The following is a 19314-nucleotide window of genomic DNA, read 5'->3' on the forward strand; positions in this document are numbered from 1 at the left end:
AGTGGGGATAAAATCTTGTATAACCAGGCCAGGAACAGACTAACAAAGGAGATCAGAGTGGCTAAAAAGAACTACTCTGAGAAGTTGAAAAAAGAACTTTCAGCCAACGATCCGGCGTCGGTATGGACTGGTCTGAGGAACATCACCATGTACAAGACACCACCCCCACAGTCTGTGGAGAATCAACAACTGGCTGACGATCTCAATGTGTTCTACTGCAGATTTGAAAAGGCCAGACTGACACCCAGCACCCGCTCTGATCTGCACTTCACACATTCACCTTCCCCCCCTGCAACCCCCCTTACTCCCTCCCCCACCATTCTACCTGCGTTTAAAGTCTGTGTAGAGGATGTGAACCGGGTCTTCAGAAAACAGAAATCTAGGAAAGCTTCAGGACCAGACGGTATTTCACCTGCCTGTCTAAAAGTCTGTGCTGACCAATTGGCCCCCATCTTTACACAAATCTTCAACAGATCTCTGGAGCTGTGTGAAGTTCCCTGCTGCTTCAAACGCTCCACCATCATTCCCGTCCCCAAAAAGCCCAAAATCACTGGACTTAATGACTACAGACCTGTCGCACTCACGTCTGTGGTCATGAAGTCACTTGAGAGACTGGTCCTGGCCTACCTGAAGGACATCACTAGACCCTTGCTGGATCCTCTTCAGTTTGCCTATAGAGCAAACAGGTCTGTGGATGACGCTGTCAATATGGGACTGCATTACATCCTGCAACACCTCGACAAACCTGGGAATTATGCAAGGATCTTATTTGTGGACTTCAGCTCGGCCTTCAATACCATCATACCTGACCTTCTCTCAGACAAACTGAGACAGCTCTCTGTGCCCTCCTCCATCTGTCAGTGGATCACCAGCTTCCTGACAGACAGGCAGCAGCTAGTGAGGCTGGGCAAACTCACATCCAGGACTCTCACCATCAGCACTGGCGCCCCTCAGGGTTGCGTTCTCTCCCCACTGCTCTTCTCTCTCTACACGAATGACTGCACATCAAAGGACCCCTCTGTCAAGCTCCTGAAGTTTGCGGACGACACTACAGTCATAGGCCTCATCAAGGACGGTGACGAGTCTGCTTACAGACAGGAAGTTGAGCAGCTGGCTGTCTGGTGCAGTCTTAACAACCTGGAGCTGAACACGCTCAAAACTGTGGAGATGATAGTGGACTTCAGGAGAAACCCCCCTGCTCTCCCCCCACTCACCATCATGAACAGCACTGTGACTTCAGTAGAGTCATTCAGATTCCTGGGCACCACCATCTCTCAGGACCTGAAGTGGGACAATCACATTGACTCTATTGCGAAAAAGGCCCAGCAGAGGCTGTATTTCCTCCGCCAGCTAAGGAAGTTCAACCTGCCTCAGGAGCTGCTGAAACAGTTCTACTCTGCAATCATCGAGTCTGTCCTATGTTCTTCTATAACTGTTTGGTTTGGTTCAGCTACCAAAACAGACATCAGAAGACTACAACGGACAGTTAGGACTGCTGAGAGAATTATCGGTGCCCCTCTGCCCAGCCTCCAAGAACTTTACACCTCCAGAGTGAGGAAAAGGGCTAAGAAAGTCACTCTGGACCCCTCACACCCAGCTCACTCTCTCTTTGTACTGTTGCCCTCTGGCCGGCGCTACAGATCACTGAGCACCAGAACAGCCAGACACAAGAACAGTTTTTTCCCCCAGGCCGTATCCCACCTGAACAACACATAACACACCCCGGTACTGTACATCTATAAATAACCCATCAAACCTTCATCTGTACATAGGACACATGCACATTCACAGTTCTGTCTATGGCCAAGTCTCTTTTCTGTATATTTTTATTTTTATTACTATTGTTATCCTTAATTATTGTATATTCTCTTCATTAGTGTTCTTTATCACCTTAATTATATGTTGTCTGCACTATGTTTGTACTTTCTGTACTGGAAGCTCCTAACACCAAGACAAATTCCTTGTGTGTGCAAACACACTTGGCAATAAAGCTCTTTCTGATTCTGATTCTGATTTCTATATGCGAGGGAGTGGCAATGGCCTTGAATATTAAGTGATTCTCACCTGAGAGACAAAGGGCCCTCCCCTAATAGCCCCTAATGGCCCATCAGTGTGACTGTGACTGTGCCTTTGAGGCAGGTAAGAGAGAATGTGAGGAGATTGAAAAAATTTATTTTTTTTAAATTATTTGTATTTTATTTACAACGCAGTATAATCAAAACATACATAATGAAGGTCAAAGACACATTGTGCACACTGATCTAACCACTGAGATGTGAACAGACTGAGTCATTCCTGCAACAGATTCTGTTCAACAAGTGAAACAAGTAAATCATACCTGATATTTACGTGTGTTATTTAAGCATTTCTGCTTCTTTCCATGGATTCAAGAAGAAAAAAAACATAATCAGTAGTCAAGGAGCTTGTTTTACCATAGAATAGCAGTGTAGTTGGTACAGCGCTCTCAGAGGAAAACAGTTTGAAGAGACTGAAAGTCATCAGGATTCATCTGTGGTGCAGGTATCTGATTCAATAAAATACAAACAACCAAAAAAAACAAACATTTGTGAGCATGTTAATATCAGGAGCATCTGTATATATATATATATATATATACATATACATATATGTATATATATATATATATATATATATATATATATATATATAGGTTTTGTAGCCATAGACTCACGCATGCTTTGTACTATCATAAAAAAAACAAAAAACATTTTATATCTGAGAAACTAATTGTTATTGTTTAGCACGTTATTAAAATCTATTTTTGAACAGAGTAGGCTATTAATAATAAACATGTTTTAAACTTATTTAGGCTCATAGCATTTTTATTGTTTTATATAGAGCATGAAAGCATCATCGCGCCTTAAGAAATTTAAATACAAATTGCATCATATTCAAAATTCAGAAACTAATTATTATTGTTTAGCACGCTATTAAAATCTATTTGTGAACAGACTGTTAATAATAAATATGGTCTAAACATTCTTAGACGCGTAGCATTCATCATGTTCATGTTCATTCATCAAAAACCCAGCTAGTAATGTGTTCAAGCTTATGTCACAATAACACGTTAACTAATGCAAAAAAGAAACATTACTTACTCATCAGATCGATCTCCTCTACTGGATGAAATCTTGTTCTTCTTTTGAGGGAAATCCTGCCTTTACTCAGCGCATCTTCTTCCAGAAACGAACAGTAGCAGCGAAGAACGATCTCCTCTCACTTTGTTTATGTTGGGCGTTTACACACGTGCGCGCGTCTCACGTGGATATTTACATATGAACGGCGCGAGCCGCGAGGGGGCGGGATCGCATTAGAGATAATGAGTTAGACTGGAAAAACTGAACATCGTGTTGGTTTCATACGGATTACTTTATCACAGAATATTTGTTTTCGATATGACTTACTTCATTTAAAAGTAGACACTTCAAGCTTTGTATAGGTATAGCTCCCATGTCTCTGTGTTGAGTATTTGCTGAGTTACAGTTCATTTTAGTGACGCGTTTCTCCGCAGTTCGCGGAGACGGAGAAGGAGAAGGCAGAGCGCACCCTGTTTGTTTTCTTTATTCTTCAAAAGCACAAAGTTTAGTTGTTATTATGAATTGTAGCATCTGCGTAAGCTCACTGATGGTTGATTACACTTGGTTGTAAGAGACCCTTTTAGCCTTTGACATCTGCATACAAATGACTGATCTGGCCTCATCATTTACATTTATATGGGTGCTAAATTGCCAATGTCTTTCCCCACTATCAAAAGACGCTAAGCAGGTCACCTCTCTGGTCTCCCTATCAAACTTCAAACACATTCCGGACACATTTCAAACACAAAAGGAGAGAATGACCCCCCTGTGCTAGGCACCAACGGCCTGACTAGAGCAGTGGTCTCCACAATTTCAAATACACATCACACACACACACACACACACACACAAAGACATTTGCTTTATTTAGGCCATAATAAAGCAGTTATAAATGTATCTGGTATAGGCACTTGTTGTTTGTATGTTTCCTTATTATATTAGCCTAGTGACCACTCGTTATTTGTATTAGTAAGCTCTAAATACTCATATTCATGTATATGAATGTATCTCTGGTTTAATATCTGCTAGATGTCTCTTTCTTGATATCAAAATGATCTGCTCTTTATTTCTCAAACAATGATGTACACTGTGACCTCGTGAAATGCATCATGCTATTCTTATTACACCGATCGAGCAGAACAGTCATAAAACATGCAAATGAGGTGTCAAGTGAGACAAAGAAACACTTTCCCGCTGAAACTATGTGCCTTGTTATTAGTCAAACTGACCAAAAATGAGTGTAACAGAGTCAGATAAAACTTCTCCCACACCCAAAAGGCGAGCTCCTCTTCTCTTTACCTTCGGTGCCCTAGAGACACACATCACCGTGGAAACCTCGTGACTCCCCTTTCGGGGGGAGTCCGAGCTTCTGGCAGTTTTGAGTTCAGTAACGATTTAACTTCGGACCAATCAACCCGTGGCTGGAATGAAGAAGCTTTCACTCCTAAAGGAATTCATCAAGAATCTGCGCATTATACATGCAGCAGGACACTTTAGTCAGCATCAACAAACCAGTGCAAGTAACCGATTGTTAACTATTTAGATGCGCTTCTAGGCTTCGACCACTTTTGATTAAGGTGATGCAATTCTTTGATGGTTCCAACAGGTTGTGTTTAGCTGATGTGCAAATCCTGCCATTATGCTCTCTCTCTTGCGCGTGAGTGCTCTCTCTCTCTCTCCATGCCTTCCTTCTGTTGGCATCTTTGTTTAATGTGTGTATGTTTGTGTTTAGTTCAATGTTACATGTTCCCCTGTAGAGTAGTTTAATAAACATCCATATGTATTCACACTTGGTTGTCTGTGTCTGCAGCTCACAGAAACAAGGTCACTTTAACGTTCCGGTTTTGTTACATGCTAATGAGCGATGTATTAATAAGGAAATTATTTTTCTTAACCAGAGAGATACTTTTCCTTAGAGTCAATAGACGATTAAAACTGTCCGTACTGCAGACGAACAAATCATTTTATTGTACTATTAAGTGAGTGAGTGAGTGAAGTGACATACTGCCAAGTATGGTGACCCATACTCTTAATTCGTGCTCTACATTTAACCCATCCAACGTGCACACACACAGCAGTGAACACACACACACCATGAACACACACCCGGAGCAGTGGGCAGCCATGCTGCGGCGCCCGGGGAGCAGTTGGGGCTTCGGTGCCTTGCTCAAGGGCACCTCAGTCATGGTATTGAGGGTGGAGAGAGCGCTGGACATTCACTCCCCCCACCTACAATCCCTGCCGGCCCGAGACTAGAACCCGCAACCTTTGGATTACGAGTCCAACTCTCTAACCATTAGGCCACGACTGCCCCTACAGACTGCCCACGACTGCCCCTATTAATGCTACAGTTAATTCCTGAAGATGAATATATAATTGATAACAACCCGTTATGACAAATTATGTTCATCTCACTTTGAGCTAATTTGCTACAGAGTGTATACAAATAAAAGTAGACCCTTACAGATTCGAATGGTGTATTGCTCTTATCTGTACAATCAAAAATGGCAGAGTAATTCAAGCTCATTTCGGCCGTATCAGGAAAATCTGTCACAAAACATGTATCCGCGTTTGTCGACCCCAGAGGGTTAAAGGTGCAGTATGTAAGATTGACAGCTAGCAGTTGAAATGGGTACTGCAAAAACAAAGGCATTCTGCCCCGGAACGCACATTTCAGAGTAGAATGACTGATTATAGCATTATTTTTCAGAGAAACGGCTATGTAAACATAACATGATTCCTTGACAGAAATACGCTGTGTTTTCCGACAACTGGAAATGGGCAGGATCATACAGATTAAAGGTGCAGTATGTAATATTTCCAGCTAGCGGTTCAAATGGGTACTGCAATTCCAACCCAGAACCTGCTCAAAACGCACATATCAGAGTAGAATTACTGGATAAATAGCATTATTTTTCAGAGAAACATCTATGTAAACATAACATGTTTCCTGAATATCTACAAACATATTATATTATTTTTTGGCTTTAGAAGAGTGTAAAACTTGCATACAGCACCTTTAATGTTATTTGTGTATTTATTACAGGTAGGCCAGCAGCACCCACTAAGTAAATAAAACGACTTACCGGAGGAGCATTAGGACCCGGGGGAGGCTGCCGCTGCACGCGCTAGTGACTGTTGACTTTCTTGCACAAATAATGCGTCATTCTCAAATTAAATGCAGCGATCAGAAACAATGAATCTAACTACCATGCAGGCAAAAGGTCACTTCAATAATGACCACACTGCTGATGTGATCTCATCGCTAGCACACCGCATGCACATAAAAGTTATTCCTCTTATCGGCAAGGCATATCAGGTTATTTTTTTTATATTGGGCCGATGCTGATGTTTACATTTTAAACCATTATCGGCTGATTCCGATATCATTCCGATAATATTGTGCATCCATAGAAAAATGTTAAAAAAAGTTTATTATAGGCCATTTATCAGTTGTCAGCCATAACATGAAAACAGATTAACATGAGTTAATCAGTGTTGTCCATAATCACAATATTAGTGCATGCATAGTTATTTAAAAAAACTAAACACACGCACACAGACACAAATAGCACATATGAGTACAACTATTCCATAGATAGTGTTCAAGATTATAAAGATAAGAAAACAGGCAGCCATTTTCCGGTTATTCAATATAACCTGTGGTACTTTATCTTAATCTGTTGGTGTATTGATATAACTCAGTCCCTCCTGGTGCTTTCGTAGGGGCTTCAGCATTAACAAAGGATCCCTGTGTCTCTCTGCCGTAAGCAATGTTCTTTTCAATGCTCTGATTTGCTGGATTTCATGGATTTCAACGTCATTCATTCTGTGTCGTGCTGTGTTTCTAACCCTGTCTTACAGTTTTCCCAGGGTGTCTGATGGAAAGATACTTTAGTGGGACAATGTGTTATATGTGATATGTGACATATTAACCCCCTAATACTGATTTTAAGCAACCTTTGTGACGTAGATGCACATTTTAATTCCTGTGACAAGCTTCAAACAAAATTGAAGTGTTCACATTTGCATTCATGATTGCAGTCACTGTTTTTCATGTAAAGTCTACAACCAAAAGTATTTTGAGATAAACATCATTGGAGCCATCAGAATATGTTGATATATGAATATAAAAAACACACATGCTAAAACATATTTTAGCAATTGTATAGCAACGCTGTGGCAGCAACCTTCAAGTTTTGCTTAAGTAATGCGTGGCTTATTAGTTTCTTTCGGTGGAAATCATTACTTTCCACCTTTTAAGGTTTAATAGTAATTGTCTCTTGGTTCTTTAGGCATTCACACATCATTTTAATTATGTCACTGATTATACCCTGGGTAATTTTCTTTTTACTCCCAGCTCTTTCGCAAGTCATTTGTCAATAAATCCCAATAAATTTTATAGTAAATTTTATGAAAGCCATTAAATGTCTATTATGTGGGTAGAGCCGCAGTGCAGATTCAAATTAATATAAGGAAGCTCGTCTTTGTTCTCTGACTTACCCTGACTCTGAGTTCGACCACATTGCCGTCTCGCGAAAGTCAATAGCTTAGTCAGACCCTTTTATAATTTTCAAAGAACTGAAGACTTGCTGACCAAAGAATTCTTTTGTGCCAGAGTTATGTAAATTTTCATGCTCCCCTGCAACTCTGTAAGTATAGTTTGCTGCCACAGTAATGTAATTGATTATTGATTAGAGGAACCAATGCCTGCATCACAGATTTTGACATGTTAATAAAGTTTGATGTCCACATATTTGTAAATGTGATTACATTTTTTTTTTCATTCATACATAATACTTTATATTTGTCATTTTCTATATCTATAAATTATTTATTCATATTTATTAAAGTGACAGCTCAGTTAAATATAATTTTTTTAAATTTAGTTTAAATTCATGTTTTCTGCACGATTAAAATTGGTCACTCCTCAACGGACAAAACAAGGATGCTTTTCCCTCGATAATTGGCCCACTGGTTTTAAATATATGCTGATTGTACTCCACAGTTATGCCACCCCTGAAATAACACACTCTCTATTAATTTAATCTGCTCACTACAAAGAAATAACCTTCAGAAACCAATTTTATTTTTAAGGGGAAAAAAAAACCCCTTCAGTTCTTGAGTCTGAATGGGATGATGACCCTAACCTCTCCAGAGCTTGTCTTTTTGCTGCTATTATTCCTGTATTTGGTTTAAATGACCTTCCCAATCACTCGCCTGAACCTCACTATTCAACACACAGCAGTTTCTGTAAAATCTATTTGCTGGCCCGCATTTAGCCTTCTATACCTCTTGTTAGTGGAATTGTTAGTGCTTTTGTTCATATTGGTTACAGTTGATAGTGAGAATTGTCAAAGTGAAAGTACTACTTGCAAATGTCCAACTTTTTTTATTTGAATGGCCTTTATTTTTGTAAAATATTACAGTATCAAGACTGAGGTGAAATAAGAGAAAAGTCGGTTGTCATTTTAGGCCACTGTGATCCAACCCACACATCCGTGAGTTAAATAAGTGATATTCTTTTAGAAAGCATTGAAGTCTTTAATGAAGATTCAAAGCAACTGTTTCTATTTTTAAGTCCTCTGTTCTGATTCCACCATCAAAAACATCAAAGACATTTTGGTTTGAGGCTGAATTTGCTGCTTGTGATGCCAATGGGAACGCGTCTATTCCCTGCAAACTAAAATTCAAAAAAATAATAAACCAAGAAATAAATACAGAACTATGGGAGCGAGGGGACTTAACCAGCTCTCTTTTTGCATGTCTACTTGATCTTCCAAACTGAAATGCCTCCGTGTGAGACAACCACATAAACAGATGCAATATAAAAACAGCCATTATGTTTTTTTTTTTTTACTTTGACATTGAGTCTGAGAATAAACTTTTGCGCGTTCCATATAAGCCTCTCATCTTTTGTGCATTTTGTTCAATTCAAAGTAATATTCCTCCATCCTCGTCTCCGGCCTTGTCTGTTAAAGGCCACTGGGCTAGATGAGGCATGAGCCACGGAGTTCAGAAATTTCACAGATGAGAAACAGAGGCCAATGAGAGAGGATGGGCTTTGTCATTACTGTGAGATACACTGTGCTGCATTCATCACTCAGAAAAGATTCTCCTCCCTCGCTTTCCTTCTCCTTCAGTCTCTCTCTCTCACTCAGTTGCTCTCTTTGCTCTGTGAAGCTGGAAATGGGGTATGATTTAACTTCAGGCCATTTCATTGTTCCCTTTAAGCTTCTTAGCTCTAAAATATTCATATTTTGGGCACAGGAAGCAAAATCTGTGACAGCACAGAGAGCAGACAAGAAGGAGAGTGAGGGGGAAAAAAGGACAAGAGTATGAAACAGAAATAAGATATTTCTGTACCGATGTGTTTAGATAAGCTGCAGACAGGCTTGTTTTCTATGCTTATCTCTTTCACTTTATCCTTCTCTGCTTTTCTGTATCTTTCCCGGCTTTCTGTCCACCAGTCACGTCTTTTTAAAGTAATAGTTCACCCAAAAATGAAAATACTGTCATTATTCACTCACCCTCGTGTCGATCCAAATTTATGTGACTTTTTTTTTTCTTGTGTTGAACTTTCCATATAATGGAGGTGAATGAGGATTGGGCCTGTCAAGCTTCAAAATGACAGAAGTATTGTAAAAGTGATCCAAAGAACTGCTAAAGTAATAAGATAGGTTTGTGTGAGGAACAGACTCACATTTTTCACTGAATATCTTGACATCAGCCCCAGCTGATTTTTTTTGCGTTTCAGAGAATGTAGTGGTGTACAATTGAACAAAATCTGGTCCGAATGATTTGTTCTCAAATCACTACTCAGTCATTGATGATGTTGCAGCAGTTTACAGCTCATTGAAATCAGTAAATAGTTGATTACCAGTCTGTTTGTCTAAAGAATTCAAATACATTACTGTTCAAAAGTTGATCAGTAAGAATTTTATCCAGCAAGGATGCATTAAGTTGATCAAAAGTTATAGTAAATGCATTTATATTGTTAAAACAATTTCGGTAACACTTTATTTTAGGGTCTCTTAACTTATTAGACTGCATATTACTAGAATATTAACCATTTATTCGTAGTAATAAAGCACATATTAATGCCTTATTCTACATGACCTTATTCTACATCCCTAATCCTACCCAATACCTACATTTAACCAACTACCTTACTAACTATTAATAAGCAGCAAATTAGGAATTTATTGAGGGAAAAGTCGTAGTTAATAGTGAATAAGTGTTCCATATTCTAAAGTGTTACCAAAATTGATATTTAAAAGAAACTGTTCTTTTGAACTTTCTGTTCATCCAAGAATCCTGAAATGTTTTCAACATTGATAATATTTAAAAATGTAATATTAATATTTAAAAATTTAAAAATCAGCATTTTAGTATGATTGATAACACTTTATTTTAGGGTCTCTTAACTAGTTGCTAATTAGCATGCATATAAAATATTAGCCATTTATTAGTAATGACTGAAGAAAATTCAGCTTTGGCATCACAGAAAATAATTACATTTAAAATAGAAAACGGTTACTCTTTATTTTGATTGTCCACTTTAGACATTCTACTAACTATAAGTAACTTTGTAACTACATGTCAACTAACTGAGTACTGTTACGGTAGGTTTAGGGTTAGTAGAATAAGTTGACATATACTTGCAAAGTTGCTCATAGTCAGTATGTTGTATGTTGTGGACCCATCAAAATAAAGTGTTAGAGGATATTAAGCAGACAGTCTACTAATACTCTAATGACTGCTAGTTGACACGTAGTTGCAAAGTTACTTACTGTTAGTAAAATGTCGAAAGTGGACGATCAAAATAAAGTGTTACCTAGAAAACAGATATTTTAAATTGCAATAATATTTCACAATATTACAGTTTTTACTGTATTTTTGATCAAATAAATGTGGCCTTGGTAAGCATAAGAAGCTTCATAAGAAGCTCAAAAACATTTAAAATTCTTACCAACTTTTGAACAGTTCATAAATGAAGCTTGAAAGCTCCAATGCCTATTCATTGTCTATTTGTGTTCCTGCTTTGTCATTCAGGTTTGGAATAACATGTAGTTTTGTAAATAAAAAAAGGGGGTGAACGGTCTCTGTTAGTCTGTAACGCAGTGCACTCTATGCCTGTTTGTGTTTTAAAGTGGAATCCGTTGTGGGGTTCAGTGTCAAACCATATTGCACTAATTATACATCATTACATTGTTATCAACTTGCTGCAGTGAGCTGGTGTGTATGCTGCTTCTGACACACATACGTCGCTTGTGTCGTTCTCTAGGGATTTAATTGGCAGTGATGTACAGTATACACACACACACACACACACACACACACACACACACACACACAAAGCTCATTTGATTGGATTTAAGCCATGGTGACATATACTTGTCTCATCACTGTGTGGTTAGTAGCTCTGCTTCTTGCATGTTAAATTAGTTTTCAAATGGAAAGTAGTAACACAGATAACAAAGTATTTATTAAGACAAACGAAACCCTAATCAGAAACAATGGATAAAGAGAAAAGTACACCTCTAACTGAAGGCACATGGAGATGCTTTAATTTTTAGAGAATGTAAAGTCCGTAAATTTTATAAGTATAATAAATATTTTGTTTTATTTTTTATGTAACTTTGAATATATATAATTTATATTAAAACTATACAGCACCATTCCAAATTTTTTGAAAGAAATTAATACATTTATGCATTAAATATTTCAAAAGTGATAAAAAATCGGACTTTTACATTATTACAAAAAGAAAAACAATTCTATTCATGAAAGAAGCCAGAAAAAATGTTAAGCTGCACAGCTGTTTATAACATTAGTAAATAAATAATAAATGTTAATAATAATAAAAAATATTCATATTAAAATATTATTACAAATAATAATAAATGTTAGAATCATTTCTGGAGTATTTGACAGTGAAAAGTGAAGTAATGACTGCTGCAATTTCAGCTTTTCCATCGCAGGAATATTTGACAATGTAATATAATAAAACAGAAGACAGTTATTTTAAGTTGTAATAATATTCACAATATTTTATTTTATTTATTTATTTTTTAATAAATGCAGTTTTGGTCAGCAATAGATTTCTTTTAAAAACATTAAAACTCTTACCTCCAACGTTTGGTAGTGTAAATACCATGACAAGTATTCTTTCTCATGCAAATATTGGTCAATCAAAAATGCTTTGTGAACACATTGAGAAAAAAATTGAGATTTATGAAATTTGTGTGGAGCTCACAGGTGGTTCACAGTATTATTATTATTATTTTTCTTCATCTGCACATTATTTGCAAATTTGCACTCGCATAATAATTCGTTTTTTCATCTGGTTTGATGCTAACTGTGTTTCATTAACTCTGTATTTGCATGATTACAATGACATTAATATAACCATAACCTGGAGGTGAGGATGCAATATTTTCCATGACCTGAAGTTTTAATCCCTGTGTTCCTCAAAGCAGGACTGTTAATTCCTACATAAATGTGTTCTGTCTGTCCTGCAGAGCCCACCGACCTTTCACAGTCACACAATCGAAGGCTGCGCAGGGCTGTACCACCTGAGGGCTTTGTGTTACATGTATTTGCTGAAAACAGGCACATCGCTACGTGATTTAATTGCTTAATTATCTCTCTCGACTGAGAACACTTTTGTTCGTGAAAACAGGCATTGAGTTTTCCGTTGCTGAAACAAATAATAGCTGAATATAGAGTCTCTGGAGTACTGTCTCTCTCTGCTTATTGCGCTGCAGCGTTTCACAATATTCTTACAGGTAATTGGACCTCAGATTTGTCATGTCGCCCACAGGTGGTTTGAGACTGTTGACCAAATATAAAGTCTTAGAAGGCAGCAAAAAATGGGTGTACCTCACAGGGCCACAACTGCAGACAAGTCAGAAAAGTTGTTGATCAATATCTGCTTTTTAATGACCAGTTTGTACATTGGTGCCTTGGTGCCATATCGACACACATTTCTTATTATTGTTTAAAACACTTGTTCAGCTTAATATATTTATGGAAGATGTGATACATTTTTTGATGAAGCTTTCGGACGAATAGATAGTTCAAAGGAACAGCATTTAGTTGAAATCATTTTTAGATGTTTTGCTGTCATTTGCTGTAGTTCTAGAATAAATGTGAACATGCATTCATTCATTTCACTTGCAAAAAAACTGATTCAGCACTCCTCAAAATGAATAAAAACAATGAAATGCAACCTTGCAGTAATTGATGTTAAATAACACAAATATCCTTTGTGTATTTAATCCTATTGTACTAACCAATGTCTTTGCTGCTGCCCTTCATTGATCCAATTCAACCATACTAATAAGCAAACATTACTCTAGCTAAACATTTGTGCTTTTTTATTGCTGAAGTGTGTGAACTTTCTTCTTCTGCGTTCTACTTTACAGACGGTGAATTTACTTTTCCTTCAGCCTGAGGCTTATTCATTTCATTTTTGGTGTGAAAGGGCTTTTACGTTTGCCAAAAATATAACTTTGCTATATTAAAAACAAACAAACAAGCCCTGCCAAGATTTAAAAAGTAAAGCAAAAGTAACATAACGCAAGTAATGTAATTACTTTTTAAGGAGTAACGCAGTATTGTAATGTATCACTTTTAAAATGTAACTTTCTTCAACACTTTTTATGACTAATAACTTGAGATTTAAGTGTCATTTGATGTTTTTGCGTGCACACTGATAAATGCATTGCAATTTCATTTCTGAAATTCCATTTGCTATTAAAACGCAAAGCTAAGATGGAAACACAAGGCCATCCAAACTAATTTAATTCGGTAAACATTTAAAGTCATTCTTAATATGTTTATTTCTCTTTGTATAATAATCAGTGTATAATTCCTTAAATTGCAATGTCTATCTCACGCAGACCTATTGTGTGGCTTTAGAAAACTATATTTATTGTAGCCTGACTGCTTCTGGTAACCATTCATTTTCTTGTATGCAAAAAGAGCGGCTTCAACATATTGCTAAACTTCTACTTTTGTGTTTCACGGAAGAGAGTAAGTCTGTTTTGGAGCAATATAAGGGTGAGTAAATGATGACAGAATGTTAATTTCTGGGTTAACTTAGCTTTGTGCTTAAACAGCCAATGGCATTTTACAGAAGAACATTTAGTCTCAATGTATTTGTTGCACAAAATCGTAAAATTGATTGTACCCCACAAGTCATCATTCACATCTATATCACTAGCAAGAGCCCATCAGACTCGTGGAAATGCACAGATCTGACCTATTAAGCTGTGAACCAGGCACAAAATTGCATTACATCCACTTAAAGGCAGGATTCAGAGGTACTCTGATGGTCACTGCAGTAGCTGGGTGATTCACAGCGTAAAATGGGATATGCTTGGACTACTTCTTGTAGGCCTGCATATAAAACACTGCACACAATTGATATGCTAATTGGAGGAACGGTGAGTGGGAGGCCTGAGCAGATAGATGTGACTCTCACCCTGAGGAGAAGTGAGAGAGAAAAGCTGTTAGTCCCATACCTCCTTTTACAGATCCTCTGTAATGCTGCAATTAATAACATCTGACTGCTGCTGCCACACCGTCTCAGAGCCGATGCATCTTCCAAACACCAGGTGTCTGCCAAGAGTCGCCACACAATGGCGGCAGGCTGTCGTTTAATTGATGTGTTATTGTAAACATGTCTGGACATTGACTTACAGAGACAGCTGCTGGACTCGGAGTTGCACCCTTAATATTTAGCAACTGGTGACCGTTTTTGGAGGGTGGGGTGCAAGTACCTGTGATGGTTTGTTATGTATCGGGAAGGGACACTGAATCAATGCTGGGGGCAGCTAACTGAAACTGCTAATCTAACTGTGATTTTCAGCAGTTCAAACAATGTAGCTATATTTTAACAAGCTACTTTTTCCAGCAAGTGTAATATTATTATTATTATTATTGATTGACAGGCGATTTGACGAATAACAAATGGCGAATCTGCAATTTTGTATGACAAACAAACCAGACAGGAGAGTAGGTTAACGTCGTGGGCTTGAACTTGAAAAATGGTGTGTATTTACATTTTTCTGCAGTTGAAAAAAAGTTCATTCATTCAAGCACAGCTTTTTTCAGTTTAGTGAATCAATCTATTCATTCAGATGATTTGTGTAAATGAACTGATTCAGAATTTTAAATTTTTTTTAGGGTAACACTTTACAAGGGTTCCACTTGGTTAATATTAATTAACTATATTAGTTAAAATGAACTATCAATAAAAAAATACTTCTAAAGCATTTATTAATCTTAGCTGATGTCGATAGCAATATTTACTAATGCATTATTAAATTCAAAACTTGTATCTGATATTTAATGTATTAAATACTTAAATATTATTTAAATATACTTTAACATTTAATCTGATATTTAATATTTAATGGATGTTTAATATTAAAATTCATTATTTAATAATATTTAAATGTATTATTTAATATATTTAATGTACCCGAGCTAACATGACCTAACAAAGAACAATATAATAAAATCAGGGCTTAAAGTTCTCCGGCACCGTGCCGGATCTCCGGGGTGCAGCGTCTGGCTGCGGAAAAAAAAAAAGTCCTGCATTTAAAAAAATAAAAATAAACTTATCACTTTCGAGTCCATGAGTTCGCCTACCAATGGTATGAGAGGAGCACAGCTTTCACTCTCAATCAAACTAACATTACTAGCCAATCAGAATTGTTTGCTCTTATAAACACGAGATGCCCATAATAGTATCCAGTAGCAGAGTCGCAGCCTTGATGAATGGAGAAATGTGACAAAAATCTGTGAGGCGCAACGGTCAAAGATGTCCATCTAGCGCATATTTGCATAGAAAACCTAATTAAAAAGCGGAGCTTTGTAAACAGCTCAGAGTAATCATACCATCTCCATAAGAACGATATGATTGCCAGAAGAAATTTACCGGGATTTTTTGAAAAAGTTCCTGTTCACACATGATCTATTAATGGTAACTTACTGGTAATTTACCAGACTGCTACTTATGTGTGAAAGAGGCAAAACTCTTCCTCTGCATATGCTGTGAATTTGAATTGTTAACGTTCATCTATGAAAACAGTGTGCATTATCTCACTAGATTTGTAACGTAAATCATTTATAAACCCTTGCCAACACAGGAGAATACATCTACCTTTGTCTAAACATGCCATGTATTGTACATCGCAATTTCAAAATAAACGTTTCTGCATGTGACGGCCAAATATGAAAGTTAATGGATTTAAACATCGTTCAATCACACTGTAAAGTGAAAAAATACCCTTTGCAGGTATTTGTTATAATACATAAGTTGGTTATGCTCATATTATTTATGGGCATATTATATTATGTATTTTAACTGTGTTGTTCAATAAAACCATGTAATTATTTGGTTTTGATATTTTATTTGAGCCATTTATTTTTGCCTCATTATTTGTTTTTATATATAATAGTCATACTAAAGCCTGGTTTTCACTTAGGTCTGTTTGTGTTAATAAAAATATCAGATTACTCAATTGTCAAAATAATCATTAGTTACAGCCCTAGATTAGTTAAAATATTTCTAAATACAACTGCATTGTTTTACTTTTTGTAATTAAAAGACAAATATATTGTCATTGAATATTCCTTAAAAATAACATTAAAATATTGTCTCTTTCTAGTGAACCAAGTATCTGTATTTTGTCTCATCTCGTGAGCTAAGTGTATTGTCACACCCCTAGTGTTGATAAGCAGTGATATAGCTCATCATTTTCCAAGCTTTCATTCTTCAGGTCAACCATATATTCATGAAAAAAAAAAATCAGTTTGAATAAGGAAAGCAATAACTTTGCCATAGTATCTTTTCAAATGTTAAAGTTGCCACAGTCATTGCTGCCCCATCCCCAATCCCCCAATCCCTCGCACCGCCCACAGAAAAAAGTTTAGGCAAAGGATTTTGTATTGCTTTAACCCCTGTAAAACGTATGGCTCTTTGTTTATGTTAGTCAATGCAATGTGTGTTAACAACCAGTGTTACCATTTTTAGTTAAATGTAGATTAACCAAAATAATATCATGTTGTTTAGCAAATTATGTCTTCAAAGATGCTTCCCCAATATCAATTACTCAATTTAAAACACTGATTAAGCCTTGTGGTGTCTCTAAACTAGAGCTAAAGCGAAATGCTGCACAAAATGTCAAATTTATTTAAGGAGCAGGATTTTGGACCTAGGAGAGTTGACATTGGGCGGAGCTTCTATGCAACAAAAAAACAGAGACACAAAATCTATTCAGCTGACACAGTTTTCATTATTGTCACTTTATTACATTTTGTCGTCTCAGAGCATATTGCAACATTGAAAAGGCAATTAAATCTGTGGAAATGAAATTAATCCCGATATGTCAGTTGCTTTCATTCTGTGTATCTTTTCTCATAAGTTCCACACGCTCTGCTTACCAGAGAAATGCCATTCAGATTCAGTCTCGAGGATAGAAGGGATCAATAGAGCTTACATGCCCCTCTCACTTTCCAGCACAGAGGAGTCGTAACTGTGCAGCTTTCAAACACAATCCACACGTTCTATTCCCATACCTCCTCTGAGGATTAAATGCGAACAGACCCTGCCAAACACACTCAAATCTATGGCAAAACATACATGGAATTCGTGTCTGTGTACACAAAACAAATGTTCCTGTAGTTATGCATAAATGTCTGTTGATAAGAACAGCTTTTGAATTTCCTATCACGTGTGTGTTTTTCTGATCAGAACAGGGGTGCAGAGGGACGCTCGGTTGTGGTGCAGGGGCGCAGGCTGCTGGTTGGGGTCCATAACGGTTGGGGTTGGATGGAGAAGCCTCATGTGTTGGTGTTGGAACATGAGGCCGGAGGGAGCAGAGCAGCCAGGGCTCGTGGAGCCAGTGCAGGCAGCAGCTTCAGGCAGACCTCCACAGACAAACTCAGGTGGGTACTCAGCCCATCTGGCCTACTAATTTACCATAATTCTAAGAAATGTTGCCATAGACCTCGCTTCTAGTTGCACCTACTTTTTTTCTTTTACCAAATATCATGGACGTTTAATTATCTCTGTTTCTTTTCTTCTGCATTCAATTATAATGGTTGTAATTATTATACTACTGTCTATACAAAAGATCATTGATTGATCTGTGTCCCCTTGGCTGTACTTGATGTCCTGATAATCTAATACAATTATTACACACCTGTATTTATTTATTTAATTACATATATAATTCAATTTAAACATTTAATTTAACAAGAACAATAAATGAAGATATTTTTATTTAGTTGAATTTTTTTTAAATCTCTAACACACATCTAATTTGCACATGCATATTTTCAAAGTTAGCTTGTCAAGGCTCATCACGAAGGCTGCATGTATTTGATCAAGCATTTTAAATTATTACATTAATAATAAACTAGTGCTATCAAACGATTAATCGCAATTTATTAATCACATCCAAAATAAAAGTTTTTCTTTACATAATATCTGTATGCGGGTTGGAGTCTCAGGTCCGGGAGGAATTGTAGGTGGGGGGAGTGAATGTCCAGCGCTCTCTCCACCCTCAAAACCACGACTGAAGTGCCCTTGAGCAAGGCACCGAACCCCCAACTGCTCCCCGGTCGCCGCAGCATAAATGGCTGCCCACTGCTCCGGGTGTGTGTTCACGGTGTGTGTGTGTTCACTGCTGTGTGTGTGTACTTTGGATGGGATAAATGCAGAGCACAAGTTCCGAGTGTGGGTACCATACTTGGCCGTATGTCACTTCACTTTCTTCTTATTCTTCTTTCTTTCTATATTTATTATGTATTTATAAATACACACACGTGCATTTATATATTTCAGAAAAAAAAACATTTTTATATATTAAATATATTTATTTATAATATTAAATTTTAATTAGTAAATTTTGGTAAATATTAAGCAGCCATTGCTCCAGTCTTCAGTGTCACGTGATCTTTCAGAAATCATTCTAATATGCTGATTTGGTGCTCAAGAAACATTTCATATTATTTTTATTGTTGAAAATAGCTCAATATTTTTGTGGAATCCTTTTTTTTTTCAGGATTCTTTGATGTTTGGAAAGTTCAAATGAACAGCATTTATTTGAAATAGAAATGTTTTGCAACATTATAAATGTCTTTACTGCCACTGAAAAGGGAAAAAAAACATGCTACCCTAAACTTATGAGTGGTA

General features: G+C 37.0%; 1 protein-coding gene and 1 pseudogene across 2 annotated transcripts in view; one reads left to right on the top strand and one right to left on the bottom strand.

The window, feature by feature from the left end:
* LOC306849709 (uncharacterized protein) overlaps window positions 1-19314 on the bottom strand; it is a 919849-nt gene that overhangs the window by 314195 nt on the left and 586340 nt on the right. The gene's annotated exons all lie outside the window — the stretch shown is intronic.
* Window positions 1-19314, top strand: part of LOC306849102 (nephrocystin-4-like) — a 179726-nt pseudogene that overhangs the window by 65111 nt on the left and 95301 nt on the right. Inside the window, exon 7 of the transcript in view lies at window positions 17869-18062. The product of the transcript in view is annotated as a nephrocystin-4-like (transcript). The remainder of the gene's footprint in view (window positions 1-17868; window positions 18063-19314) is intronic.

The sequence above is a fragment of the Barbus barbus genome (genome assembly GCF_936440315.1).
Source record: "Barbus barbus genome assembly, chromosome: 29".
Classification (NCBI taxonomy): domain Eukaryota; kingdom Metazoa; phylum Chordata; class Actinopteri; order Cypriniformes; family Cyprinidae; genus Barbus; species Barbus barbus.